Genomic DNA, 19,811 nt, shown 5'->3' on the forward strand with positions numbered 1-19,811 from the left:
GTGCGTGGGTTAGGAGCCGGAAAGTAATCCTCTTATTGACGGGGAGCCAGTGGAGGTTTTTCAGGTGATCAGAGATGTGTTCTTTACGCGGGATGTCTAATATGAGCCTGGCTGAGGCGTTCTGGATGCGTTGTAGTTTTTTCTGGAGTTTTGCGGTGATGCCGGCGCAGAGGGTGTTTCCGTAGTCCAGTCGGCTTGTGACCAGAGCGTGGGTGACTGTTTTTCTAGTTTCGGTAGGGATCCAGCGAAATGTTTTTTTGAGCATGCGAAGAATGTTGAAGCAAGATGAAGAGACGGCGTTGACTTGTCTGTTCATCGAGAGTGAGGCATCCAGGATGACGCCCAGGTTCCGTGCGTGGTCCGTCGGGATGGGTGCTTTTCCAAGGGCCTCTGGCCACCAAGAGTCGTCCCAGGCGGAGGGGGAGGTACCTAAGATGAGGACTTCTGTTTTGTCTGAGTTCAGTTTCAGACGGCTGTGCTTCATCCATTCGGCTACTTCTTTCATTCCTTCGTGTAGGTTGGTTTTGGCCGTGTTAGGGTCTCTGGTGAGTGATAGGATCAGTTGAGTGTCGTCGGCGTAGGAGATGATGTTGAGGTTATGTTGGCGTGCGATGGCCGCGAGGGGGCTCATGTAAACGTTGAAGAGGGTGGGACTGAGTGAGGACCCTTGGGGTACGCCGCAGATGACTTCAGTGGCCTCTGATTTGAATGGTGGAAGGCGGACTCTCTGCGTTCTTCCGGAGAGGAACGAGGTGATCCATTCCAGTGCTTTTCCTTGGATTCCGATGTTTTTGAGGCGCTGTAGAAGGGTGCTATGGCAGACCGTGTCGAAGGCTGCGGAGAGGTCGAGGAGGATGAGGGCGACTGTGTCTCCATTGTCCAGTAAAGTTCGAATGTCGTCTGTTGCTGCGATGAGGGCGGTTTCGGTGCTGTGCTTGGCTCGGAAGCCGGATTGTGAAGAGTCGAGGGATTTGTTGGTTTCGAGGAATGCGGCGAGCTGGTTGTTGATAGCTTTCTCGATGACTTTGGCTGGGAATGGAAGGAGTGAGATAGGGTGATAGTTTTTGAGTTCGGTGGGGTCAGCTGTGGGTTTCTTCAGGAGGGCGCTGAGTTCGGCATGTTTCCAGCTTTCCGGGAAGGTTGCGGAGTTGAGGGAGCAGTTGATAACATCTCGGAGGTGCGGTGCAATAATGGAGTCTGCTTTGTTAAAGATGTGGTGAGGGCAAGGGACTGTGGGGGATCCTGAATGGATAGAGTTCATCAGACGGATGGTGTCCTCAGTGGAGATTGGCTTCCAGTCATTGAGGATGTTCAGGGGGGGTGGGGTCCTGCAGTGGAGTGGGTGGGTTGGTCTCCGGGTTGGTTGTCGAAGCTGTTGTGGATGTCTGCAATTTTGTTGTGGAAGAATGAGGCTAGGGAGTCGCAGAGGGCTTGAGAGGGGGTGATGTCGTTGGAGTTGGCTGAGGGGTTGGTAAATTCCTTGACGATGTTGAATAATTCCTTGCTGTTGTGAGCGTTGTTATCTAGACGGTTCTTGAAGGCTGTTTTCTTGGCGTTTCGGATTAGTTGGTGGTGTATGCGGGTGGCGTTTTTGAAGGCGTCTTTGGTGCTGGTGGTTGGGTCTTTTTTCCAGGCCTTCTCGAGGGAGCGACAGAGTTTCTTGGATTTCTTAAGGTCATCGTTGAACCAGGAGGCCTTCTTGCTGCCTGGTTTTATTTGTCATTTTTTCAGTGGTGCTAGGGTGTCGGCGCTGTTGGATAACCATTGGGTGAGGTTTGTAGCTGCTTGGTCTGGGTTTGAGGAGTGGGCGGGGGGGTTTTGAAGAAGCGATGAGGAGATCTGGTCGATGGTGATTTTGTTCCAGTTTCTTTGCAGAGTGGGATGGTGGTGGTTGTTGGATGTGGGCTTGTTGTAGGTGAAGTGATCGCAGCTGTGGTCAGTCCAAAGGAGAGCTGTGGTGTGGCTGAAGGAGACATGTTTGCTGGAGGTGAAGATAGGGTCGAGTGTGTGACCTGCGATGTGGGTGGAGGTAGAGACAAGTTGTTTAAGTCCGAGGTTTGCGAGGTTGTCCAAAAGGGTGGTGGTGTTGCGGTCGTTGTTCTTTTCAAGGTGAAAGTTGAGGTCTCCCAAAAGGATGTAGTCCTCGGAGGGGAGTGCGTGTGGAGTGATGAAGTCCGTGATGTCTTCACTAAATTGTGCGCGGGGTCCTGGTGGCCTGTAAAGGAGGGTGCCTCTGAGTGTGGTCTTGGGGTCGATTTGGATCTGGAAGTGAAGGTGTTCAGAGTTGGCGAGATTGACGTCTGAGCTGGTTGAGATGCGGATGGATTTCTTATGGACGACAGCGATGCCTCCTCCTGTGTGTCCGGTACGGTCCTTGCGAATGATCTTATAGCCTTCCGGGATAGCAATGGTGATGTCTGGGGCTGATGAGGCATTCATCCATGTTTCTGTTAGGAAGGCGACGTCCGGAGAGATGGTGTCGAGTAGATTCCAGAGGACGATGGCGTGTCTGTGGACCGAGCGGGTGTTGAGCAGGATGCATTGTAGGTGGTTGGGATTGGATATCTGTTGTGTGTTCGTAGATGAGGAGTTGTTATTGGTGCCGTCGAACTTGCAGGAGTAGCAGGAAAAGGGTCCATGGGTGTGTCCAGGAGCGGCTTGGACGCAGATGGGGGAGCGGCCAGGGTTAAGGGCTAGGAGGGTGGTGGTATCGTACGTAATGCGGGAGGGCTGGGCAATGCGAGGGCCAGGGGGTCTGGCGCTGGGCGCGGTCCAGGCGTGGACGGGCGTAGACGGGCTTACCTTTGGCGCACCTTCGGCGCGGATTGGGCGCGGTCGCTGCGCGTGGACGCTGCGCGCAGATATTCCTGTCATAAATGGTGGTGAGGGGGGGAGGGGCGAGGGTGGGTCAGCTGGGAAGGCGGGAGCGGGGTGGAGACTAGGGCAGGGCGATCAACAACAACACAACAACAAAATGGCTGGCGGCCTTACGGGATCGATCAGCTGGACTGTGCCTGCTGAAATCAATTGTGTCCTCTGTGACACACAGCGCAGCAAAGCGGCAAATGAACTGTGATGTCAGGCAGGTAGCAGCAGCCGGGGCAAGCAGCAGAGCGGCGCTAAACAGATTAAGTGATTTCAAAGCAGTAATTATAAATGCGCACAGATATCAGCAATAGCGCGATGCAGATAAGTCAGGCACTGTCAAGCAGCAGTGTACAAGTGGCTAAAGCAGGCAGCGGAGCTGCGAAATGATACTCAGCTGAGAGGCAATGGTCCAAGGATGAGGACTTCCATCTTGTCTGAGTTCAGTTTCAGGCGGCTGTTCATCATCCACTCGGCTACATCTTTCAACCCTTCGGGTAGGTTGGTTCTGGCGGTGGCTGGGTCGTTGGCGAGGGAGAGGATCTGCTGGGTGTCGTCGGCGTAGGAGATGATGTTGAGATTGTGTTGGCGTGCGATGGCTGCGAGGGGGCTCATGTAGACGTTGAAGAGGGTGGGGCTGAGTGATGATCCTTGTGGTACGCCGCAGATGACTTCGGTGGCCTCTGATCTGAACGGGGGGAGGCGGACTCTCTGGGTTCTTCCAGCGAGGAACGAGATGATCCACTCTAGTGCCTTCTCTTGGATTCCGATGTTGCAGAGGCGCTGTACTAGGGTGCGGTGGCAGACAGTATCGAACGCTGCGGAGAGGTCCAGGAGGATGAGGGCCGCTGTTTCCCCGTTGTCGAGCAGGGCTCGGATGTCGTCAGTGGCTGCGATGAGGGCGGTCTCGGTGCTGGGTTGGCTCCGAAGCCGGACTGCGAGTGGTCGAGGGATCCGTTTGTCTCGAGGAAGGCGGCAAGCTGACTATTGACGGTCTTCTCGATGACTTTGGCAGGAAAAGGGAGGAGCGAGATCGGGCGGTAGTTCTTGAGGTCGGTGGGGTCTGCTGATGGTTTCTTCAGGGGGGCGCTGAGTTCGGCATGTTTCTGCTTTCCGGGAAGGTGGCGGTGTTGAAGGAGCAGTTGATGATGTCCCAGAGTTGGGGTGCGATGACGGAGTCGGCCTTGTTGAAGATGTGGTGGGGGCATGGGCCGGTTGGTGATCCGGAGTGAATGGTGTTCATCGTGTGGATGGTGTCTTCGGTGCTGACTGGGGTCCAGTCGCGGAGGGTGCTGGTGGGGCACGTCGGTTTGGTGGTTGGGTGCGTGGTCTGTGCTCCGAAGCTGTTGTGTATGTCGGCGATCTTCCTGTGGAAGAATGAGGCGAGAGAGTAGCAGAGGTCTTGTGAGGGAGTGATGTCGTTATTTCCTGCGCTGGGGTTGGAGAGCTCTTTGACAATGCTGAAGAGTTCCTTGCTGTTGTGTGCGTTGTGGTCTAGTCGTTCCTTGAATGCTGTCTTCTTGGTGGTGTGGATCAGCTGGTGTTGTTTGCGGGAGGTGTGCTTGAGGGCGGTCATGTTGTCTGTGGTCGGGTCTTTGCGCCAGGCTTTCTCGAGGGTGCGGCAGTTCTTCTTGGATTTCTTGAGGTCGTTGTTGAACCAGGAGGCTTTCTTGCTGCCGGGCCTGCTGAGATGGTTTTTCAGGGGTGCGAGGTCGTCAGCGCAGTTGGTGATCCACTGTGCGAGGTTGTTGGCTGCTTGGTTGGGGTCCGTTGAGCTGGCGGGAGGGTTCCGGTTCAGAGATGTGGTGAGCTGGTCTGTGGTGATCTTGTTCCAGTTCCTGCGGGGAACCTGTTGCGGGTGGTGGTGAGTCGTGGTTCTTCTGAAGCTGAAGTGGATGCAGCTGTGGTCTGTCCAGTGGAGTCCGGTGGAGTGGCTGAAGGAGATGTACTTGCTGGAGGAGAAGATTGGGTCCAGCGTGTGTCCGGAGTAGTGGGTGGGGGTGTTCACCAGTTGCTTGAGTCCGAGGTTGGCGAGGTTGTCCAGCAGAGTGGTGGTGTTGTTGTCGTTGTTGTTCTCCAGGTGGAATTTGAGGTCCCCTAGGAGGATGTAGTTGGAGGAGGCGAGGGCGTGCGGGCTGATGAAGTCTGCGATCTTTTAGCTGAATTGTTTGCGAGGTCCTGGGGGTCTGTAGATGAGGGTGCCTCTGAGTGTGGTCTTGGGGTCGGTGTGTATCTGGAAGTGAAGATGTTCGGCGGCTGAGAGGGTGTCATCGGAGTTGGTCGTGATACGAATGGTATTCTTGTGGACGATGGCAATGCCTTTGCCTGTCTGGTTGACGCTGTCCTTCCGGGTGATCTTGTATTCGTCCGGGATGGCGATGGCGATGTCGGGCGCTGAGGAGGCGTTCATCCATGTTTCCATGAGGAAGGCGACGTCTGGAGATGTGGTGTCGAGCAGGTTCCAGAGTTCCACGGCGTGTCTGTGGACGGAGCGGGTGTTGAGCAGGATGCACTTCAGGTGGTTGATGCTTTTGCTCGGCATGGCGGATGCGGTACGGGTCCGGATGCAGGAGAATTTGCAGGATTGGCAGGTGAAGGGTCCGTGGGTGCGTCTTGGGGTGGCTCGGTAGCAGCCGGGGATCCGGCCGGTGTTGAGTGCGTTGAGTGTGGCGGCGTCGTAGGTGTGGCGGGTGGGCTGGCATCTGCGGGGGCCAGGGGTCCTGGTGCTGGGCATGGTCCAGGCACGAACGGGCGCCCGCTTCGCGTGAACACTGCACGCACGCGCGGACTCCGCCATAAATGGCGTAGTGGGAGGGGTGGAGTGAGAGGGAGGAGCAGCTGGGAGGCGGGAACGGGGTGGCGCGGGGAGGGGATCGGGTACAGAAGGCAAAAGGGGGGGCGGGGCCGCAGGGGAGCAGCGGCAGGGAGCGGGGAGGGCAAGAAAGACGTCGAGAAGCGAAACAAGCACAAGAGAAAGAAACAAGCAGTGGTAGCGAGCAGGGAGTTGGGGAGGGCGAGAAAGACGGCGAGAAGCGAACATGCACAAGAGAAGAGACAAGCACTGGTAACGAGCTGGAGCAGGCAGGTAGGGGGACCGGGCACACTCACGGAGAGCCGCGCGGCGGGTGGAGCGACCGTCACCGACCAGAGTCAGGTCAGGTCACTAATACCATTATGATAGCAAAACAGGGCAAGCAAATCATATAACACATACTTGAGTGAAGCCTTATCACGACCGAAAGGGCCCGCTCGTTTCTACAGTGCCCCATGTTTCAAGCAGTTGAAGAACTTGCCCTCAGCGAAAATAGGAAAGCATCCTATTTCCACACTTTCCTCAAGCTCAAACACTATTCAACACACTGCTACATAATGCTCAAACATTTGCCTCTGAAGAGATCTCCTTGAGGAGAGACTGTGCTTCCTCAAGGTCGGAAAACATGTAAAACTTTCCCTTCACAAGGACTTTTAACTTGGATTGTTGAGCAATTGAAGCTTGAGCGCCATTCATTTTGAAGAGGTGAAGAATTTTAACAAATTCTTTCCTGCAACGCGCTGCTGTGGCAGTTATATCAGAAAAAATTCTACATTTGATTGTCTCAGTGACTGAAAATTGTCTCTGTTGGAATGCCTTAGATAGAATTTTTTCCTTGATCCTGTAATCCGCAAAATTCATCAGGATAGTTCTGGGAAAGGTTGAGTTTGCGAATCTCTGTGCCGGAACCGATGAGCTCTCATAATGGTTAAGTACCCCTCAAACTCTGGTAATACTTTTTGATGGATAAACGAGTTAACCCACTAAAGCATGTTTGAGCCTTCCAGGCCTTCAGGAACCCCCACTATTTTTAAATTGGATCTTCGGGAGTGGTTCTCAAGCTCCTAGAGCTTGTTTTCGTGTTTACTCTCCAGGAGGCTCTTTTTACTTGCTGCCTCTTTAGCTTCAGTTCTTGCTTGAATAATGTGATCTTCAAGAGCCGAAATTCTTTCCTCCGCCTCATTTAATCTGGTAGGGAGTCCTGACATCGACTGTTCAAATTTTTCCAGCCTGGAGTGCAAGGCGGCTATCTCAACTTGCTGGTTCAGCTTTTTTCGCGAATCTCACTTAGGATTAGAATTAACATCTCACGAATGTCGATTTGGTAGCTCATTTACTTTTCGGAGCTGTCACCTTTCCCCTTTTGAGGTAACGGGGTTACAGATGTTGAGATTGCAGGTGTTGAGCCCCTAAAAGCCCCTTCTTGAAGCGGTATAGCAGGTGGGCGACAGGGAGATTGCAGAACTGTTACTAATGATGGAATCTGCTTAGATAGTGTCTCTATCCTTGGTTCTTTGCTGATTATGCTCAGATTTGCTCCAGAAACTGTACTACTTGATTCAGACCTGGCTGCCACCTCAGAGCAAATTGTCACAGGCAGTTGAGGAGCTTCTGATTAAGCATGGGTGAATTTTGCGAATCTGGCGTTCGCGAATTTGCATATTTGCGAACTCGCAATCCGCAAAATCCGCGAATTCGCGGATTTTTTTTTTGTGTGTTCGCAAGGGTTTCTGCCAGTTCGCGAGGGTTTTGTACCAGTTCGCAATTGCGAACTTACTTGTCGGCTCGCAACGATCGCGACTATGTTGTTTCTACATCTGGGTCATCATCACAGGTTCCCAGCACCCTCTGTTTCACCACTGCCACCCTCTTTTTCACCCATGCCACCCTCTGGTACATCAATGCAACCCTCTGGTTCATCATCACTATAGATTATGGGGGGGAAAAGCAAGCACACCTGCCCTGCTTCAACTGACATGAATTAATTTGGGGTTGATTTATTAATGTGTCACTGTTTTAAAATTCCAGTCTGGCACCTGCTTCCTTATCTGTAATTTGCTTTCTGTTGCAGTGCAATTTTTTTTTCCAGGACCTTTGTGGCCTACTTGTAGCTATTCTATGAGCCTGCTGTGAGGGTCAGAGCAGGGTCATAGAATTGTTGCAATTAGCAACTGAACTCTGGAAGGGCCCCAGTCAGGAAGCACTACAGGGAATGGTTACTATTACTAATGATGAGTTTGAACTTTTGCACCTGCTGAGTGCTTTCAGTTTTGCAAAACTCGTTTTTCTGCAGAACAGCAACTGTAATACCCCAAACAAACATAGGCAACTGAACTCTGAAGGGGCCCCTCAGGAAGTACTACAGGGAATGGTTACTAATGATGAGTGAACTTTTGCACCTGCTGAGTGCTTTCAGTTTTGAAAAACTCGTTTTTCTGCAGAACAGCAACTGTAATGCCCCAAACAAACTTACTTGTGAAAGTTGATTTCTAAGTCAAAAGGCCTCAAATACAAAAAAGTGCAGGCAAATGTCAACCTGAGGAGTTATTCTGATAAAAATCATCATTTTCAGAAGGTCTATGCTGCATGCTAGTGGATTTCTTGTGCAGAATTGCAAACTTTGTAATTTTGCAAGTGCGAGATTGTTGCTGCCCGCCGCACCTACAAGTTCGCAATTGCGAACTCACGCGATGCGTTGCCAAACTCCCGCGGGATCCCGCAGCAAGATCCAAAATGGCGCAGCACTCGCAAAATATTGAGAAAAACAACTCGGCAAACGCTGAATGACGGTAAGTGAACGCTGCACGCCGCAATATTGTATCACCAAGAAAAAAAATCCGCTGCGTGTGAATTTGCGGATTTTCCGTAAATTCGCGAGAGTTCGCGGATTGCGAATTTACCGAAAATCCGCAAAATCCGTGAGCGGAACGGATTTTCCGCACATGCTTACTTCTGATATCGAGGTTATGTAATTCTCGAGACTGACTCCATTTTATATTGTGCCACCATTTTGTGTTGCCCTGTGAAGGTAGCCTGGTGTATAAAGTGGCCTGGCCTTTTTAGTCCATGTATACATTAACTAAGGTTTCTTTTTGACTCTGAAATGAACTGTAAGAAACTGACCTCTTCACCTGAAACTGACCTTGCAAAGCCAATTTCCCTGATCGATCTTTGTCTGAGATTGCCAATCAATGTTCAGGACATCGTTAACTTTTAGTTTCCTTGCACATGCCTTATCTTGTTCATCATCTGTTACTGTTTCTTTTTATGTTTCTTCATTACATGGGTTATGCTTTCAATTATAGGTTCGTCCGGCTTTTGGAGATTGAATTTGGGACATTCTTAATGATTAACTTTTGGGTTGGGATACTGTACATGTAATCATGCCATGCCCTGCAGTGCCATCTAAATCAGATTAACCTTTGTGAACTATGTAATTATAATGTTTTGCCCATATCCTGCTAAAACCTCAAAGGCTACTCACCTGCTGACCCTCCAGATTTTCCATTTGTTTAGGAATGTAATTGGTACAACTCCCTTACATGCCTGGGGCAGGATAAAGAGTATATAACACGTGAAGTAAGACCATTCTAACAGACTGCCTCATTCAGTTACTAAGGCTTCTGTGTGACGTAGTCTCACTCATTTGAGGTTAATAAAAATGTACTTTTATATTCCAGCTTCTGTGTTAAGTTATTTGTGAGTTTAAAAGGACTAAGTATCAGTGGAACCCCTGAGAAGTGGATTTTTGATTTCTACAATATAGTTTGTATTATTTTCTCAGGCAATTTCAGGGAAGAGTCTATTTGTGCATGCACTACCACTGCCACTGGGGATGAAGCTTGAATTACGGAGTTCTTTTCGAGCGGGACCACTGTTGTTTGGGGAATGCGAGCGATCTTTTTTCCAAATAGGGCAAAGTCTCTAATCTCTTTCACTCCGCTCATACTTTTCTCGCCCAGAGATGGCTCAACCTCTGCTATATTTTCTAGTAAAGCTGAGGTGTTTTCCGTTGCATCTTCTATGTGGCTCCCCCCGTAGTTACTTTTCCTGCCCCTTCATTTGGTGGAGAGGTTAAAGTGGCGTGGAGTTCATCTTCTGAGCTCTCTAGCGTTAAATCTTTCCCCAGAGCGGGAGATACCGAGCTTCCTTCTCCCTTTTTGCCCTTCTCCCTTTCTTTGGCAGCTATCCGTGCAGCTTTTCTAGCTAGGGCTAGGCGAGTTTTACTCTTAAGACGGGCAGTTGTTTCCATCTTGGAAGTTTTGCTTGCTTCTTCCCTATCTTCACTATCTTTCAGTTCCTTCCCCATTGTCCCAGCGTGGGGCTTGAAATTTTAGGCTTAAAGGCGATAAAAACAAGCTCTGTCTGACAATAATTCCGTCGAACAGCAAACAGCCTATATGCCCCCTTTCTCTCCCCCTCGCCTCACCTTTCACTTTGCTGAATGTCTGGACCACCTATCTATCAAGAAGGGCTCTTGAAGGCTTGCATGGACTTCCTGTAAGGACCGACATTTGAATGCAGTTTCTGCTCCTGCTCCTGTAGCCACGAGCCTTTACAGCATAAAAGCGCTGCAGAAGCAGCACCTCGAGGGCGGCAAGGGGCAAGAGGCACACTCGTTTGAGAATCCTTGTACCACGGACCTCTGAGCGTCCAACTTTGCAGTTGCTCTAGGAAGCTCACAGCTCACGACCGCAAAAGACCGCAAACTTAACTTTCCTGAATTCCTGAGCGGTGGCTCCAACACGCCTCTCGTTTTCCTGCCACTTCACTGGACGCCATTACCGCTGAGACTTGAGCTGTTGAGGGTTGGCGGGGCCACGAGTCGTGACGGCTATCCGGAGGCGTGGAACTCCGGAGCCATTCCCTCCTTTCCTTTTAGATTCGTCCATTTTTGTGGCTGTTTAGCGCGTTCTGAGCCTCCATGCACCTCATGCGAGCCCACGCCTAATTCGAAGGTTAGCAACCACTCCTCCAGCTTCGTGCCTTGCTGCAAGCACTCACTCTCCCGTGCTGCCATCCGTTTCACTGCCACGTTGATTATTATTGTTTTTTTAATTATTTTTTTTATTTAAAAAAGTTTATATAGCGCTAGCTTGACCCGTAAGTATCAAACGCAGCCATGCTCTATTGTCACACCCCGCCTCACAAAATTTCGGGCACTGTGATACCCCACTCATGCTCCCATTATCCATTTAATCTGCCTGGTGTCACACCTTGCCGCACACGGATTATCTTGTTTGTGTAGTTGGCCACATTAGACACCTTAGTGCACCACACAAGGAATCACAATGCTGCTGTTTGAGGTCCCAGTTGCGGCATTGCTATATTTTAGCACCGTTGGTAGACTAAACCACTCGCCGCGCACGTTGTATTCCGTGCTTAAAGTTGGTCACAGTAGACACCCTTATTGCTCTACACAAGGAACCACTTCCTTGGTGCCTGTTGTTAAAGGTTTTAAGTTGCCGCTTTGCAATAATTTTGCTTCGCTGGTAGACTTACTCAATTGCTGGGTAAATCTATAGCCACTTTTGGACCTCTTGCTGCAACGTCACAGAAATTCCATCCAGCTTCACAGTGCACTTGCCTGACAGAAGGGCCGCTCCCAGCATGCCCAGCAGTCTGTACACTCCGTATTAGACGCCTTCTAATCTCCTTTCCTCTCTCTCTATTTTTCACAGGCACTATATAGTTCAGGCTTGTAAATTAACCGTCCTGATGATGATCCTACTATTGTATTAAAAGGATCGAAACGTCGTCGACTAATGTAAACAGTATGCACATAAATCCAATATGATAAAAGAAGTGCCTTAACTGTTTCTTCTGAGCTTGCTACAATTATCCTTAAATCCTACAAGCTACTTTGGTCTTGCCTAAATGTTTCTGTCTAAATGTATTTGTCATGTGTTCGTGTAGGATGCAGGATTGTGTCCGACTGTATTGATGTGTTCCTATTTGTGTTTTTGTCTTTATTGATTTATTCAATTGGTTGTCCAGCTGGACACTCTCAATATAGCACTGATTCTAGTCTATATTTATCTTATCCACACTATTTTGTTTAAGGTCCACAGTTTCTATATAAAACTGACACCCAAGGTCCTTATCTACCTTGTGGGTTCCCTTGTTCTTTTGAGAATATAGGCTCAGGCCAGGAGGCCAGTCGAAGGAAGCCAACAACTGTAGAGGTAATGCTCTGGGACTTAGGGACACAACTGGTCTTTTCACCAAGGCCCAGGGCCGGCGTGTGCAGGGGGTACACCTCCTATTCTTTTTCCACCTGTCCTCCCACCAAAAATGGGGTGAGGACAGGAAGGGTGCCTGTTCCCTCTAAGAGACAAGGATGGGGTTACATTACAAACCTGGCAAGGCCTTTCAAGCTAACCCCACAGATAGCTTTTCCCTACCAGAGGGAGGTGTGAACACCTCCACCCAGGAAAGGCTTGTTCTCGACCTCCGAGCACCCAGGCACTCACCCCATGAGGTCAGAAAACTATCTGGTAGGAGCAGGCTGGCTTAGGCCAGTCGGTGACCATACTTAGGGTTGGTAGGTTTCAGGAGACCCCTCTAAGCGGTCCTCTGTTTGCAGTTTTTAATACATCTGATACTGGGATCAGTGTAGGCTCATTATGATGAGATGTTTGGCACCAAACAGTGCATACTTTAGTGAAGCCATCATGAAGCTGGGGCACTCGTAATGACGAGTGTCCAACCTATGTACTTGCTATGGCTTGCACGGTCACTTACAATATCCAGGAATTGACAAGGATATTGCAGGGTCATATCTGTGCATGCAGATATGCCCTCACAGGAGATACAGTGCACCCTGCCTTAGGGCAAATCAATCAATCAATCATAGGCATTTATAGAGCGCTCTACTTACCCGGAGGGTCTCAAGGCGCTAGGGAGGGGGGGGGGTGCTGCTGCTACCCGAACAGCCAGGTCTTGAGCTTCTTCCTGAAGGCGAGGTGGTCTTGGGTCAGGCGCAGGTCGGTCGGGAGGGAGTTCCAGGTCTTGGCGGCCAGGTAGGAGAAGGACCTTCCTCCTGTTGTCGCTCTTCGGATGCGGGGGACGGCGGCGCGGGCGTGACTGGCTGATCGGAGGTGTCGTTTGGGAGCGTAGAGGTTGATGCGGTTGTTGAGGTAGCTCGGGCCTTGGTCGTGGAGAGCTTTGTGTGCATGGGTAAGGAGACGGAAGGTGATTCTCTTGTTGACCGGGAGCCAGTGCAGGTCTCTTAGGTGTCCGGAAATGTGGCTGTGTCGTGGGATGTCGAGGATGAGTCTGGCTGAGGCGTTCTGGATCCGTTGGAGTCTCTTCTGGAGCTTGGCGGTGGTTCCGGCGTAGAGGGCGTTGCCGTAGTCTAGTCGGCTGGTGACGAGTGCCTGGGTGACAGTCTTCCTGGTCTCGATGGGGATCCACCGGAAGATCTTCCGTAGCATGCGCAGGATGTTGAAGCACGATGAGGAGACGGCGTTGACTTGTCTGGTCATGGAGAGGGAGGAGTCCAGGATGAAGCCCAGGTTGCGTGCGTGGTCTGTCGGTTTGGGTGCGGTGCCCAGGGCGGGGGGCCACCAGGAGTCGTCCCAGGCGGAGGGCGAGGATCCCAGGATGAGGACTTCCGTCTTGTCCGAGTTCAGCTTCAGGTGGCTGGTCGACATCCACTCGGCTACCTCTTTCATTCCTTCGTGAAGGTTGGCTCTGGCGACGGCGGGGTTGTTGGTCAGGGAGAGGATCAGCTGGGTATCGTCGGCGTAGGAGACCTCTGAGACTTGCGTTGTCTAGGGTGGGCGGGGCCACGAGTCGTGACGGCTATCCGGAGCCATTCTCTCCTTTCCTTTTAGATTCGTCTATTTTTGTGGCTGTTTAGCTGGTTCTAAGCCTCCATGCGCCTCATGTGAGCCCACGCCTAATTTGAAGGTTAGCAACCACTCCTCCAACTTCGTGCCTTGCTGCAAGCACTCACTCTCCCGTGCTGCCATCCGTTTCACTGCCACGTTGATTATTATTGGTTCTTTAATTATTTTTTTTATTTTAAAAAGTTTTATATAGCACTAGCTTGACCAGTAAGTATCAAACGCAGCCATGCTCTGTTGTCACACCCCGCCTCACAAAATTTCGGGCACTGTGATACCCCACTCATGCTCCCATTATCTATTTAATCTGCCTGGTGACACACCTTGCCGCACACGGATTATCTTGTTTGTGTAGTTGGCCACATTAGACACCTTAGTGCACCACACAAGGAATCACAATGCTGCTGTTTGAGGTCCCAGTCGTAGCATTGCTATATTTTAGCACCGTTGGTAGACTAATCCACTCGCAACGCATGTTGTATTCTGTGGTTGAAGTCGGTCACAGTAGGGCAAAGGGCTGCCAGAGGCTGCCAGAGGGATGTCTTACCTATGTCCCATGGGGTGTCAGTGAGCATGGCACACAGGGATGTCTGCCATGTCGACTCTTCTGTTTTTTCTGCATCAAGACACGTAGGCTGCAGTTGCAGCATGTATGGTATTGGTAAGGGGTGCCACAGTTCATGCTGCAGCAGTTAGGGACCCTCAATTGGCTGATTCGGTGATTGGCTGATTGTGAGCCAATCAGCGGACAGCCCCAGCGGCGCTCATTGTCTCCCGAAGCCTCAAATTCATACCGGCTTCAGGGCGCGCAGCGGACGCGCGCAGCGTGAAGGCACGCCAAAGGCAAGCCCGTCTGCGCCTGTCCGCGCCCGTCCGTGTCGGGCTGTCGCCAGGAGCCATGGACCCTGCCCCTCCCAATACTTCAAGACTCTGCTATTCGGGGGAGGAATTACGAGCACTTAACAGAACACTTACATGTAAGACCCATGATTGGGCCCCAACAGAGCACCCCACTACATGTGAGTTATGCGCCTTTAGTTCGGCCCGAGGGATACACTCTACTCCCTATAATGATACTACGCCATCTTACACTCTGTTGAGTATAAACTGTCGCTCCTTATCTAAACACCATGTGGAGGTCTTTGACCTCCTTCAGGACCACTCCCCGGAGATTCTCTTCCTAACGGAAATGAGGTTATGTGCATCGTCGGTGACCATACTAGCTCTCGCACTGCCTACTGGCTATGCCATAAAAAGCGTGAACAGAACAGGGGGGGAGAGGAGGTGGCATTGCAATCATATATAAGTTAACCCACTCGTGCAGCCTATCTCCTGTAGATCTACCTGACTGCGAGAATGCACTTTTTAAAATCACATTAGGAGCAAACTTTACCTTCTCCGGTCTCCTGATCTACCACCCGCCCGGGCCTTCTAAGCGCTTTCGAGAGGCCCTGTCTAACGTGGTGATAGCCCTTGCTTTACACACTGCCAACTTCAACATCATAGGTGATCTTAATCTCCACTTAGAATTGCAGAACGCACCGGAGATTCTCGGTTTCATTGAGGATCTGGCAGCGTGTCAGATGGCTCAGCTGACCCCCGGGGCAACACATAGAGCAGGTCATCTCTTAGATCCAGTATTCTCGAATCTGGAGATTTTGGAAGTGCTAACTCCCCTCCATATGATATGGAACGACCACTTCCTTATCTCTATGCGGTTAAAAATAAGTGGCGTCAAATCTCGGCCCAACCAGCTGCCCTCACTTAAAGGACGGTGGCATAAACTTAAGGAAGCAGATTTGAGTTCAGCCTTAAGAGCAAAACCTCTGCTACAATCCAACAATATGGACGAGGCTGATGCCCTCTTTCAAAAATGGATTATCCAAGCACTAGACATATGCATTCCCACCAATCTCACTTACGCCAAAAGTACTCGCGCCAACACTTGGTTCAATGAAGAACTTACGCTGACGAAAAAAAATGTAAAACTCTGGAAAGATCTTGGAGGAAAATATATGATACACAAGCGAAATTACTATATAGAACTGCTATTAACTCATACCATAAGCTGGTTCGTAAAACAAGAGCAGCTCACTACTCCAGTTTGATCTCGACCAGCACGAATCGGAGCAAAACCAAAATCTCGCTTCTGAAGGACCTGACCTCTAAGCACCGCCCGCCGCAATGTTAAAAATGCTCTCCTTCAGCAGAATCTGGTAATACTATCACCTCTAACTCACACTGTGAGAACTTGGCTACTTTCTTCGTGAAAAAAGTTGAAGATATATACCTAAAACTGTGATATAACATTGCCCTCAATGCTTGGGATTTGAACATGAATCCTGACTCTGAATCTCCTCTTCTACCATCTTTCCTCCCTATGACCCTTAATGAGTTAGAGGAATTAGTTAATAAAATCAAGTCTGGCTCTCCGGCTTACCCCCTCAAGCCTGAAGTTTTTAGGAAAATCCAATCAGATCTTCTGCCTACATGCCTAGAATTACTTAATCACTCCATTTTCACTGCAACAGTGCCAAAAACATGGAAGCACGCTAAAGAAATACCCCTGCTTAAAAAACCCACACTTGATGATTCCAAAGCAGAAAACTACCATCCTATTTCATTGCTTTCGTTTATGTCGAAAATTCTGGAAGCCTATGTGAACACTGCACTTACGCAATTTTTAGACACTAATAACATCCTTGACAATTCACAGAATGGCTTCCGTTCCCAGTATAGTACCGAGTCGGCCCTGTTAACGGTGGCTGAACACCTCAAATCCGCGCTGGATGCAGGCAGCACATCTGTCCTGGTGCTGCTTGATCTAAGCGCGGCATTTGACACAGTGTCCCATGAAATAGTACTCCAACCCTTGGAGGGAATTGGAATAGGAAATACGGCACTTGCTTGGTTTGCCTCTTTCCTTTCGGAACGAACGTTCCAAGTGACAGCTCCCCCTTTTGCCTTCCAGACCCACACACTTCGATGTGGGGTCCCTCAGGGCTCCGCTCTAAGCCCCACGCTCTTTAATATTTATGTGAGCCCTTTGGCCAGATTAGCCAAAGCTAGGGCAATGTCCCTGGTGTCATATGCCGATGACACCCAACTGGTGTTCATTCTCTCCAACAACCCCACCCAAGACAAACAAAAATTTAAAGAGGATATATTTCCGCTATCGTGGAATGGATGACTAATAATTGTTTGCAATTGAACTCTTCCAAGTTAGAAATCCTCTTAGTGGGCAAAGATTCCCATCAGTGGACTAATGACTGGTGGCCTCCGACACTTGGTAACCCCCTGGACCCTAAAACCATGGTAAAAAACGGGGAACATCCATGACGACGCGGTCGAAACACCGCGCTGCCATTACCATGCGTCTTTTACAACGCAAGTCGTTACCACGACTTGCACTGGAGGGCGCTCTAGATTAAGGAATAGTAGATTAACTATTCCAACACCTTCCCTACTATTCCACCACCTTCCAACACCAGCTGGTGTTGGAATAGTAAATCTAACTATTCCTAAGTCCAGCACCCTACAGCGCAAGTCCTGGTAACGACTTGCGGTGTAAAACCTGCGTTGTGAGGTACCGCGATCTAAAAGATTGCGTTGTAACATCATACAACCGTTGGAAACTTGGGCATCCTATTAGATAAAGATCTGAACTTTGAAACGCATGCTAAAACAGTGGCCAGAAAATGTTTTGGGATACTCCGTGGTCTGAGACCAGTTCTGGGTCTCTTTGATGCGCAAACACGCCAGCTGATTGTTCAGGCATCTATCCTGGCCCGTCTGGACTATTGCAATGCTCTCCTCCTCGGGTCTAACAAATCGGTGATGAGGCACTTACGACGAGTCCAGAACGCGGCAGTACGTGCTATCTTTGCTATACCGAAGTTCAGTCACGCCTTTAACCTTCTCCATCTTCTTCACTGGCTACCGATTGAGCAGCGGATAAGCTTTAACCACATGCGCGCTAGCGTTATTCTGGAGCTATGCTGAGATTTTAAAAAACCCATTGTTCATGACGAGCTGGGCTCGTCATCAGTGTTTGAGGAGGCTACACCATGACGAGCCCAGCTCGTCATGAGCCTGGAAGGGGTTAAGACACTCAGTATCATGCACAAGATACTGATAGGTATAGCCCCAGATATTCTCAACGGCCTGTGCACCTTGTATGCACCAGTCCGAGCACTGCGCTCCGCAAACCAGTGTCTTGCACACACTCCACATATACGCAGTGCCAGATCTGGTCGTCGGTCTTTCAGATGCCTGGCACCTAAACTATGGAACTCCCTCACTTTTTACATTTGTGCTGAACCCGATCATAACATCCTCAGACGGCACGTAAAAACCTGGCTCTTTTTCAGATTTAGATCCCTCCTAAATTCTTCACTCTGATTTTCTCTTAGCGCTGGGACGCCTTTTTGCCGAGGCAGCCATGCGCTCTATAAAGACTTTAATCTAATGTAATCTAATCTAATAACCACAAGGCCCTTGGTACCAGGGGTACCTTTTACAAGGAGCTTATATGTGAGCTAAAGGGGTGCCGATTGTGGAAGCAACAGGTGCAGTTTAGGGAAGAAGCACAGGCAGAGAGCACCTGGTTGGCAGGGACCCTGTGCACTTCCAGTCGAAATTAAATCACTTTCCAGGCAAAAAGTGTGGGCTAACCATGTCCAAAAGAGGCACTTTCTAAGAGGCCCTTTTCTACAGGAGCTGTCTGTTTGTCCCTGGGTGTCTGCCTCTGTGGAGGTGTCTGTCTGCATTTGTGTGTCTGCCACTTTGGAGCTGTCTGTCTGTCCCTGTATGTCTGCTTCTGTGGAGGCGTCTGTCTGTCTCTGTGTGTCTGCCACTTTGGAGCTGTCTGTCTGTCCCTGTGTGTCTGCCTCTGTGGAGGTGTCTGTCTGTCTCTGTGTGCCTTCTGCTTTGGAACTGTATGTCTGCCACTGCGGAACTGTCTGTGTGTTTGGTGAACAAGAACCTTTCTGACTGTACTAATATGTTTGCCGAGGGGAGGTCTCTGTCCGTCTGTCTGTTGCACATGAGTGTGTAAACGGTGCATAAGTAGCCAGAAAACTGAGACCACAGCTTTCAACAACATTAAATCAGGTCGTTCTGAGGGTTGTCACCATCATAAAGTGCTGCGGTTCTAAGTTCTACATCAAAATTATATTTTGTATAATGCCCTCATATCCTTTTGTATTAAAAAAAAAAGGGGATGGCATACAGTGGAGCCCCCCCCCCCCTTCCCCAACAAGACTTTATTTCCCAAAGGAGCCCTTCTTTGCAGTTTTAGAATGAGAACAGATTGAGGAAAACAACAAGGACCTTTGGGCCAGATGTATCAAGGCTTTTGCGACTCGCAAACTGTCTTTTTGCATTTTTTCATATGTATGAAAAAATCGCAATTTAAGGAATCGCAAATTTTGGGCGCCAACTGAAGAACCGGGTTGAAAAACCCAGCGGCGCCAGGGATAACGCCCGATGTCTTCGGATTCCCCTGCCTCGGCAAACAGAGACACCGGACACTTCTTGATGACGTCAAAGACCAAATTTATTGGCTGCAACCGGGAACAGAGGTCTACGAAGCACAGCACGGGTGGTTCGATAGAGACTGCACAAATTCATAGAGCGGAGCATCGTCTTTTATGCTAAAAATCACATTCCTGGCTAGCATCAATTACATACAAACTGACCTATAGAAAAACGACATTTCAAACATATCGCATGACGACAATCCCACTTTCCGTTGTCCAGCCCACCAGAAATGACCAAGCAAAATCCAACATTCCTGTTCGAACAGGCCGGACAAACCCATCATAAAGACCTCAACCCAAATAAATAATTAAGCCATAAAGGAAGGAACAGAAGCAGATGAGAAGCAAGATCGAAGGGTGTGTGCGTGTATCATAAACTCAGCAATGTCCTGCTCTTTGATCTCTATCTGACCAACTGCTTAACGAGGAACTGGCTCAGCGAGGTCAGCCTCGGGCAAGGGAGTCGGTTCGGCCAGGTCACACAGAAGTCAGCTAAGGTGTACGTGTCCCAAGGACTCGTTCGGCCATAGTCATTGGTCTATGTGAGGGCAACCACACAAAATGGCTGCCGCACACAAAATGGAACCCGAGGGTTCAAACGAAATCCATGAATACGTAGTATTCTCATTGATCGGTTATGACGAAAACACTCGTACATACCGCACGCGTCATTTGCGGTCCGCTGGTACCAAAATTGTCTATATCCGACGACCTTCATTGAACGGGTTCAGAATCTCCGAACCA

This window comes from Lissotriton vulgaris, chromosome 4_1, assembly GCF_964263255.1.
Source record: "Lissotriton vulgaris chromosome 4_1, aLisVul1.2, whole genome shotgun sequence".
In the NCBI taxonomy this organism is placed as follows: domain Eukaryota; kingdom Metazoa; phylum Chordata; class Amphibia; order Caudata; family Salamandridae; genus Lissotriton; species Lissotriton vulgaris.